The sequence below is a fragment of the Myotis brandtii genome, unplaced genomic scaffold, assembly GCF_000412655.1.
Source record: "Myotis brandtii unplaced genomic scaffold, ASM41265v1 scaffold32, whole genome shotgun sequence".
NCBI lineage: Eukaryota > Metazoa > Chordata > Mammalia > Chiroptera > Vespertilionidae > Myotis > Myotis brandtii.
In genome coordinates, this window is record NW_005362269.1 from 6,782,189 (window position 1) to 6,791,287 (window position 9,099).

The 9,099-nt window shown below is 42.7% G+C and overlaps 1 long non-coding RNA gene across 1 annotated transcript; it reads left to right on the forward strand.

Annotated features, from left to right (window-relative positions):
* Positions 1-265: 265 nt before the first annotated feature.
* Positions 266-5,337, forward strand: LOC106726806. The gene is made up of 2 exons (XR_001362910.1): positions 266-602; positions 4,771-5,337. It is a non-coding gene; the product is annotated as an uncharacterized LOC106726806 (long non-coding RNA).
* The last annotated feature ends 3,762 nt before the right edge of the window (positions 5,338-9,099 follow it).

Sequence of the window (9,099 nt, forward strand, 5' to 3'; positions counted from 1 at the left end):
AAAAATCAATTGAGACTTTTTTTTTAAATCCCTCCACACATTGCCACATGTCCCCTGGGATAGGACTGCCACATGTAGCAGATAAAAATACTAGATGCCTATTTAAGTTAGAATTTCAGAGAAACGATGAATAAATTTTAGAATGTGTAAATTTAACTGGGTGTACTATATTGAATGTGGCAACCTAGTTGGGGGACGGGATCCCCCTCTAGTTAACAACCATTATTTTAGATAGAGATTTGCTTTTATCAGTGAATTCACATTATCGACCACATCAACCACCTTCTCTTACTCCTGCCCCACTTTTCTTCCCTTCCCCTAAATCCAGGTTCACGTTAGAGGATAAGATAAACAACAATGTGGGCATCACCACAGGTTGTTGCCAGTCTTAGCCATGAGAGCTAATGGAAACAAATTGCTGCTATGACAAAATGAGAGTCAGTCAAAAAAACAAAAACAGCGTAGGCAATTCACCATCACGCCTCTCCAAGCAGAATCCTCCCACAGATGGCACAGTACCCATCAGATAGCCTTTAAAGAAAAGAAACTCGGCACTTCCCACATCTCCACAGACCCTCTGAAAGTCAATCCCAGAAGTTACGGTGAGTTTTTCTTTTTGCTATTTAATCAACGGATTTTTTTTTTTTTGACTAATGACAGTGTCAGCCAGGCGCGGCATGGCACACAAATAAGGAAAAGGCACAATTTGTGCTTTTTTTGTGTTTTTTTTTTGACTAATGACAGTGTCAGCCAGGCGCTGCATGGCACACAAATAAGGAAAAGGCACAATTTGTGCTTGGTGGAGAACAAGCAGGTTGTCCTTCCATAGAGAGATACTTGCTGATAACAGCTGGCATATTGCCAGGCCCAATCAAGATGCAGGATATAATGAACAAGAGGAGAAACAGGTAACTGTGGGCAGGTAGGAGTCACAGAAGCCTTTGTAGAGTAGGTACATTGGAGGATGGGTAGAGCTCCGAGTGGGGATAAACAAAGCTACTTGGAGATATGATTGTATCCCGAGGATCAGTGATTTGGTGCTCCAAGCAGACAATAATCTGATGATCCTTTACATTGATGATCCTTTTCTAAAATATGTTTTTACTGACTTCAGAGAGGAAGGGAGAGGAAGAGTTAGAAACATCAATGATGAGAGAGAATCATTAATCGGCTGCCTCCTGCATGCCCCCCTACTGGTCATGGAGCCAGCAACCTGGGTATGTGCCCTGACCAGGAATCAACCATGACCTCCTGGTTCATAGGTCAGCGTGCAACCATTTGTGTACTGTTAGTTTGGAGGAGCATGCATGGGGGCAGGACAGAGTAGGAGGCTAGCTTTTGTTAGCCTTTAGTCTTTCCTTTATTGTCCCCAAGGATTGGTTGTTGCTCAACCCTGCAAAACAAACAAAGCTTAATCAGACCACCAGCGTAGAGCCCCTCTGTTGGTACTGAGCCTGCTCCTTGCGGGCACTCTTTTTCCCCACTCCCGCCACACACAATGCATTTGATATTTCATCCCATTCCACAGAAGCTCTTGCTGAGGTAAGTTCTCCACTTTCCTACTTCTGTCATAGTGTTTCAGTGCGCCTTATACATAGATGTTGGTTGCCCAGCTAGTCAGCTTCTGAACCCAGCTCTAAGCCTTAAAGATATTATAGACACAGATGCCGGGTTTAAACCTTACACTTATATTTCACTCTATGGAAGGATCTTCACCAAATGCTCCAGGAGCGGCTTTCCCTGGTGGTGGTGGTGGTGGTGGGGGAGCAGGTGGGGAAGGCAGGACACAGTGGTGCCGTGGAAGGAGCATTGGATTGGGACGCAGGAGGCTAGTTCTGAGCTCTGATTTTACAACTAACTTGCTGCATGTTCTGTGTAAGTCGCACTCCCGCCCTGAGCCCTCATTCCTTTCTTTAAAAATGGAAGTTTGGACTAGAAGCACGCTGGCAAACAACAGGTTTTATCTTATACACAGATTCTGATGGATTGGTAGCAGTTCACTGGAATGTGGCATAGAGAAAGCTTTTTAGACCACATCGGGGCTCTGGAGGAAAGAGTGATCAATTAGTAATGTCTGCCATGGATGAAAAGGGGACAGTGGTGGTGGTAATAGCGTATGTGCCCCGTTTTTTGTACCCCTTGGTTGAATAGGTGCTAAGAAATTCAGAGTTCTGAGACAATGTAAATATTGGCTAAACCAGTGATGGCGAACCTTTTGAGCTCGGCGTGTCAGCATTTTGAAAAACCCTAACTTAACTCTGGTGCCGTGTCACATATAGAAATTTTTTGATATTTGCAACCATAGTAAAACAAAGACTTATATTTTTGATATTTATTTTATATATTTAAATGCCATTTAACAAAGAAAAATCAACCAAAAAAATGAGTTTGCGTGTCACCTCTGACACGCGTGTCATAGGTTCACCATCACTGGGCTAAACATTCCAAGAGAATTTGCGTATTCAGAATTAGGCTTCTGTGTATTTTCCAGTGCAATGATAGTTGGGTTTTTTAGAGCAGAATAGCTATAATTCTTTGTTTCATTTAGGACAGCTTTGCTTCTGACCTGCCATCAATAGGATCTACACATCCGTGGTTTTTCTAGAAGTGGGGAACTCTTATACTGATAGTCACACCACCAACAGATGTTGAAATTTTTTTGTGTGTATTAATCCTCACTCGAGGATATTTTTCCATTGATTTTTAGAGAGAGTGGAAGGGAGGGGGAGAGACAGAGTGAGAGAAACATCGATGTGAGAGAGACACATCAATGGGTTGCCTCCCGCATGTGCCCCGACCAGGGTCGGGGATGGAGCCTGCAACTGAGGTACGTACCCTTGACTGGAATCAAACCTGGGACCCTTCAGTCCATGGGCCAATGCTCTAACCACTGAGAAACCAAATAGGGCTAAAATATTTTCTTATAAAATAAGTTGATATGACCCTAACCAAAACAAAATAGAGCAAAAGCCAAACACTGCAACCCTAATTAAAAGGTAAACTATAGGCTGAGTGAAAAATATTTGCAAATATTTACTTAAAAGACAAAGAACTACTAAAATCAACAAGAAAAAGACAAACAGCTCTACAGAAAAAGGACAAAGATTCTGTAAACAGGCAACTCAAAGAAGAACTATAACCCCCTTACAGGTATAAAAGATGGGAAAGATCCAATCATTTAAATAGCAAAGATAGGCAAAATAAAGCAGGATACAATTTTCCTTTATCATATTGGTAAAAGATATTCAGTGTTAATAAGGAAACCCGACAGAAAAGGGTGTCAATTGGCACAACCATTAGAGGATAATTTGTATCCTCTATAAACACTTGAAATGTGCTTATCCTTTGACCTCGAAATTTCACTTCTAAGAATTTATCTAAAAAAAATACTGGTGCATTTACTGAGCCACTCTGGCCAGGCAATTTTTGCCTTTCAAATGTCTCTATTATTTAACTTTGTTCTAATGAGCAAATATAAAGTTATATTTGAGAAAAAATAAAAATACTTCAAAAGTAATACATATCACAATTCTGGAAATACAAATAGGGCAAAGGAAAATGTGTATTATCTGTACTCTTTTAGTAAAATATAGTGAAAAAATAAAAAATGTTTTCAATTACAGTTGACATTTAATATTATATTAGTTTGCCACTTAGTGATTAGACATTTATGTAACTTAGGAAGTGATCCCCCCATAAAGTCCAGTACCCAGCTGGCACTGTACATAGTTATTACCACATTATTGACTATATTCCCTATGCTGTACTTCACATTCGAGTGACTATTTTTATAACTGGCAATTTGTACTTTTTTATCCCCTCATTCTTTTCACCCAGCCTCACAATTTCCTTCCCTTCTGGCAGCCATCAGTTTGTTCTCTGTATCTGTGAGTTTGTTTCTGCTTTGTTTGTTTGTTTGTTTTAGATTCCATATATAAGTTAAGTCAGATGGTATTTTTCTTTCTCTGTTTTACTTATTTCACTTAGCAAAATACCCACCAGGTCCACCCATGTTGTTGCAAATGGTAAGATTTCATTCCTTTTTGTGGCCGAGGAATATTGCATTATACATGTGTACCGTTACCCATTTTTCTGTCAGTGGACATTTAGGTTGCTTCCCTAAGTGTAAATAATGCTGCAATGAGTGGAATCTGAAAGAGATTTTCTAGGAGAAACGCGGGGACAACAGTCTCAAATGTTGCAGCACAGCTGGAATGAATGAGAAAAGGTTTTGTTGAGAAAAGGGTTTTGGACTGGAGATTTGGAAGTCACTGGTGACTTCATAGTATTCAGATTACAAACTCTTATCACCTCACACTTAGATTATAGGAACCTATAAAATACAGATGATAAAAGTTAATTCCTTGGATTCATGTGAGGATTCAATGATATAACCTGTAAACAGTGGGTAAGTCCTTAACCCAGCCCCTCATCCATTCATTAAATTAATATTTAGCTACTGTTTATTACGGGCCAGGTGTGGTTGTAATATCTGTGCACAGCACAGTGAATAAGACAGATAGGGTTAGTGCTTTCACAGACCTTATAGTCAACCTGGGGTAGGGACAGGTAGTACCAAACAAAAACATCTGAGAGTGACGGATGCTGTACAGAAATTAAAGGATGATGACCTGATAGAGAGTAATGGGATGGCTACGTTAGGTGGGCTGGTCAGAAAGGGCCTCCCTGAGCAAGTGATACAAGCTACGAGTTGAATGACAAGAAAAGCCAATATTATTATTATTTCCTTTTCCCTCTTTTTCTTTTCAGTTCTCCCTCTTCCCACTTCAACTGTTCACCTGCCTTACATACAGCTCATCCTGCTTGAAACCGGTCCGTGCTTCCCTGAGTGACTTTGCGAGTTGTTATCTGGACTCAGAAAGCAGAGGAAAGGGCTGCTCCTGTTACAAGCTGGCGGCTCCACGTGGTGCTGTGGAAAAGGCATCCTTGCCGGAGGCAAAGGCATTTACACCTTCCAGGGAGACACATGATTAGAGACGGCAGGGGAGGTGCAGACACAGACAGGGAGGAGGGGGTGGATAGGCAGCTAACTGAAACTTCATCTATTAGAAGAGGAAAGGCCTTTGAAAAGTGAATTAACGATATTTATAGCTGCTTCAGGTAAGTAGCTGGCGAGAGCTCTCGGATAATGAGGCCAAGGTTGAATTCCCATACGGACCAGAGAGAAGCGATGGCGGAGATCCTGTGGAGAAGTGATGCTGTTCCCGCCCTGGCTCTGAGACTTAGGCAAACACACACCTCTCTGAACCTCAGTTCCCCAGTCTAAAACGGGTATTCACATTCCACCTGCCTGTCCCATATGTCTTAAGGAATAAATAAAAATGGATAGTAAAGTGCTTTTAAAAATCATACGTTTTAAAAATGGTCTATTATTGTTACTGCTTACATTATTATTTTCATGGCCTAGGTACCCCCTCCCCCACTCCTTTAACATTTTTTAAATTTAAGTTTTCAATTACAGTTTACATTCAATATTATTTTGTGTTAGTTTCAGGTGTACAGCATAGTGGGGGTTAGACAATCATAAACTTTACAAAGTGTACCCCTGATACATCCAACATCCACCCTGCACCATACGCAGTTATTGCAAATTATTGGCTGTATTTCTTGTTCTGCCCTTTCCATCTCTGTGACTGTTGTGTAACCACCCATCTATACTTCTTAATCCTTCCCTTTCCCCACTTCTTTGCTGTGTATCAGCTGGCTGTAGCTCACAGTGGAGATTCAGTCACACGCTTATAAACGAATCAATAGTCCTTCAATAGGCCCATTATGGTGGCCCTGAGTCAAGAAGATTATTTTCATAGAATGAATACAAAATATATCCTCAAGTTTGGCCTGTCCTACCCACTTCTGGTTAAATCTTTTTCTTGTTTTAACGTTTGTTCCACTTGGTTGCAGGGCTTCTAACCACTAACCAGTGTGGATTTCCTGTCTCCTCCACCTCTGTGTTTTGTCCTTTTGTCTGATCTCCAGAGAACTAGAAATTAGTCCATTTGGCATCCACTCCCCACTGATGACAACTATAGAGCACATGTGCCTCCCTCCAATGCCCTGCTCATTGTGGACCCTGCTAACTGATGATGGCACTTTCTCCCACCCACTGGCTTAACACCTCTGCCTAACCTGGGTAACCGCTGGTCACATGTGGCCACCGAGCATCTGAAATGTGGCTAGCAGGAACCTCACAAAAGAAAAAAATGTAAAAGCTCTCTCTCTCTCTTTTTGGTATTGATTACAAGTTGAAATGATTATACTTTGCATATATTGGGTTAAATTAAATATGCTATTAAAATTCAATTTTACCTGCTGCTTTTAGCTTTTTTTAAAAAATATATATTTTATTGATTTTTTACAGAGAGGAAGGGAGAGGGATAGAGAGTTAGAAACATCTATCAGCTGCCTCCTGCACATCCCCCACTGGGGATGTGCCCGCAACCCAGGTACATGCCCTTGACCGGAATCAAACCTGGGACCTTTCAGTCTGCAGGCCAACGCTCTATCCACTGAGCCAAACCGGTTAGGGCTCTTTTAGCTTTTTTTAAGTGGCTGCTAGAAAATGTAAAAATCTCTATGGGCCTCACATTTGTGGCTCATGTTCTATTTTCACTCTACAGCGCTGCCTTCAAATCGTCCTTAGGACAGTTCTCTAGGCAGTCAATGATCAAACCAGAAATAAAAGCAGTAGAGGTCGACACATTGTGGGTTTTCGATCTTACAATGAAAAAGAAGGACCTTCCATTTCATGTAGTTCAATGGCTCCCAAACATGTCTGTGCATTCGGAAGCCCTGGGACCTTAAATTGTAAAACTATAGATTTCCAGGTCCCACCCCTGGAGATACTGATTCAATAGGTTTGGGATGCACCCCCTCTCCCTCCGCCCCCACCCCGATTGTGTATTTTACAAGCAACTGGGAGAGATTCTGATGGTCTGCAGGTTTGAGAACCCTGAGCTACTAGTAAGACTTTTGCACATTTCGACGACGGGACTTCCCTGGGGTGACAAGTTGTTACTGGCAGAGCTAGGACCAGAGCACATGTTCCACACGGATTCTATTTTGTACTGTCCTCAGAGCACTTTGTATCGCTGCGACCTAATCGCGGAACTCCAGATGGAATGAGGAACTCCAGCTGCATCTCAGCAGGCGGGCACCCTTCTCTTCCTTATATGGAGAAAGCCTGGTTTGGCTCAGCAGCCCCCTCTGCTGTCAGAAATCCCTAGCGCAGCCTGGCACCGCTGGCTTTGAGGAAGGGAACTCTGCAGGCTGTAGTAGCCTACAAAGGAAAGACAGTACTGAGGGGAACCTATTTGCAATCTGGCAGCGGTCAGAGGGAGGTGTTGCAGTCAGAGACCCTTCGAGCCAGAAGGGCTGCCAAGGTCCTTCACCTGACTGCCCCTGGTTGGAGGAGGGAATTTGGACAAATCATTTTACTTCTCTGGGCCTCAGCTTCCTCATCTGAACAAGGGGAATAATGACATGCTCTCTGCCCCTCCCTCATTGTAGACTATTCTGATAGTCTAACAGAACAATGGTAACGTTGTTGCCAATGTCTTGGTCCAAAGACACACCAGCTCGCTAGAGAACCAGACTTTGAACTCTGGTCTCCCAGTTGAGGTACATCATATAATTTCAGCTAATAAAGGAGAGATGTGTTCAGCTGCTTCCAGAGGGACAGGGACAGGAAAAACTTACAAGGGAGGTTGAGGCTGGCTTCATGCTGAGGCATATTGATGCCAGGTAACTACCCTCTTATTGATAACGTTCATTCATGACTCATTACTCAGCTTATGCTTATTGAACACCTCTACGGGACTGACACTGTGCAAGGCGTGGTGACACTAAGTCAAATTAGGCATGGTCCTTGCCATGTCTGTGGTTCTTGCTATGTCTCCCTGAGTATTTCTTTTGCCAGAAATATCCTCAACTAGCTGTCACAGTGCACAAGCCACATGCCTGGGAGCTACATGCCAGGCACAGTGCGAGGCACTTCCTGTGTACTGCCTCTGAGCACCAAAGAAGAAACAGATCTGGAGAGACTGAGTACATTTCTCAAGGTAACCGGTAGTAGGTGGTGGAGTTGGACTCGTGCTCACTCTGTATTTATTTTACTTTTTATTGATTTGAGGGAGGGGGAGAGAAGGGTGTTCAAGTGCTGTAACCAGCAAGAGAACAGAAACAAGCTCTTCAGGAAGCCTTAACCCTTCTCTTCAACTCTTCACTTTTTAAAAATCCTCATCTGAGGATATTTTTCCCATTGATTTTCAGAGTGGAAGGGAGGGGATTGGTGGGGAGGGGGAAAGAAACATCGACATGAGAGAGACACATCAACATGAGTTGGTTGCCTCCTGGAGTCGGGAATCAAACCCTCGATTGAAGGGTCGAAACTCTAACCACTGGGCAAAACCAGCCAGGACTCAACTCTTTACATTTCACAAGCTCAAGCCATCAGCACCGAATTCATGTTGTTGACCAGCTTAGTTACATTTGACTCTGATTCTTCTCAAGCTCAGCATCAGCTTCCCTGGAAAGTACACACTGTCCACCCAGGATTTTCTGTGTGTTAATTTCACCCATGAGCTGTCTCCTCCATTGTTCTGGGCTGCAGGCTAGAGACTAACTGTCTGACAACTGCGGGATTTTCTGTCACTTTCAAAGGAGAACAAAGATTCTCCCACACTCATTGCCCCATTGGTTTCTTTCAACATTGTTTACCACTGTTTGCTGGCATTGGCTTGCTTCTCTGCTTAACTTCAGGGAAAAAGATTTCTTTTTACAAAGCTAAAAATGAAGAGTTTACTAGTAGAATCTTTCCTTTCAAACCTTTAGTGTTTTTCAGCTGTAGAAGGATTTCAGCAATCTCTTGGGTGGTTTGACTGACTGAGAAAAAGAAAAGAAAAAAATCAAGATCCGGGTTGAATCGTCTCTTGCTTCTTGACTGGAAGCTCTATAAAAAGTCTTCTCCCCCTGCACCCCACACCCCTCTCTGATTCTGCAAAGGGGTGCTCCTGAGTCAGCACTCTGCCCTGGAGATCTTGAGACAGGAAATAACATTAAGCCTGGAAGGCTGTTTTCACA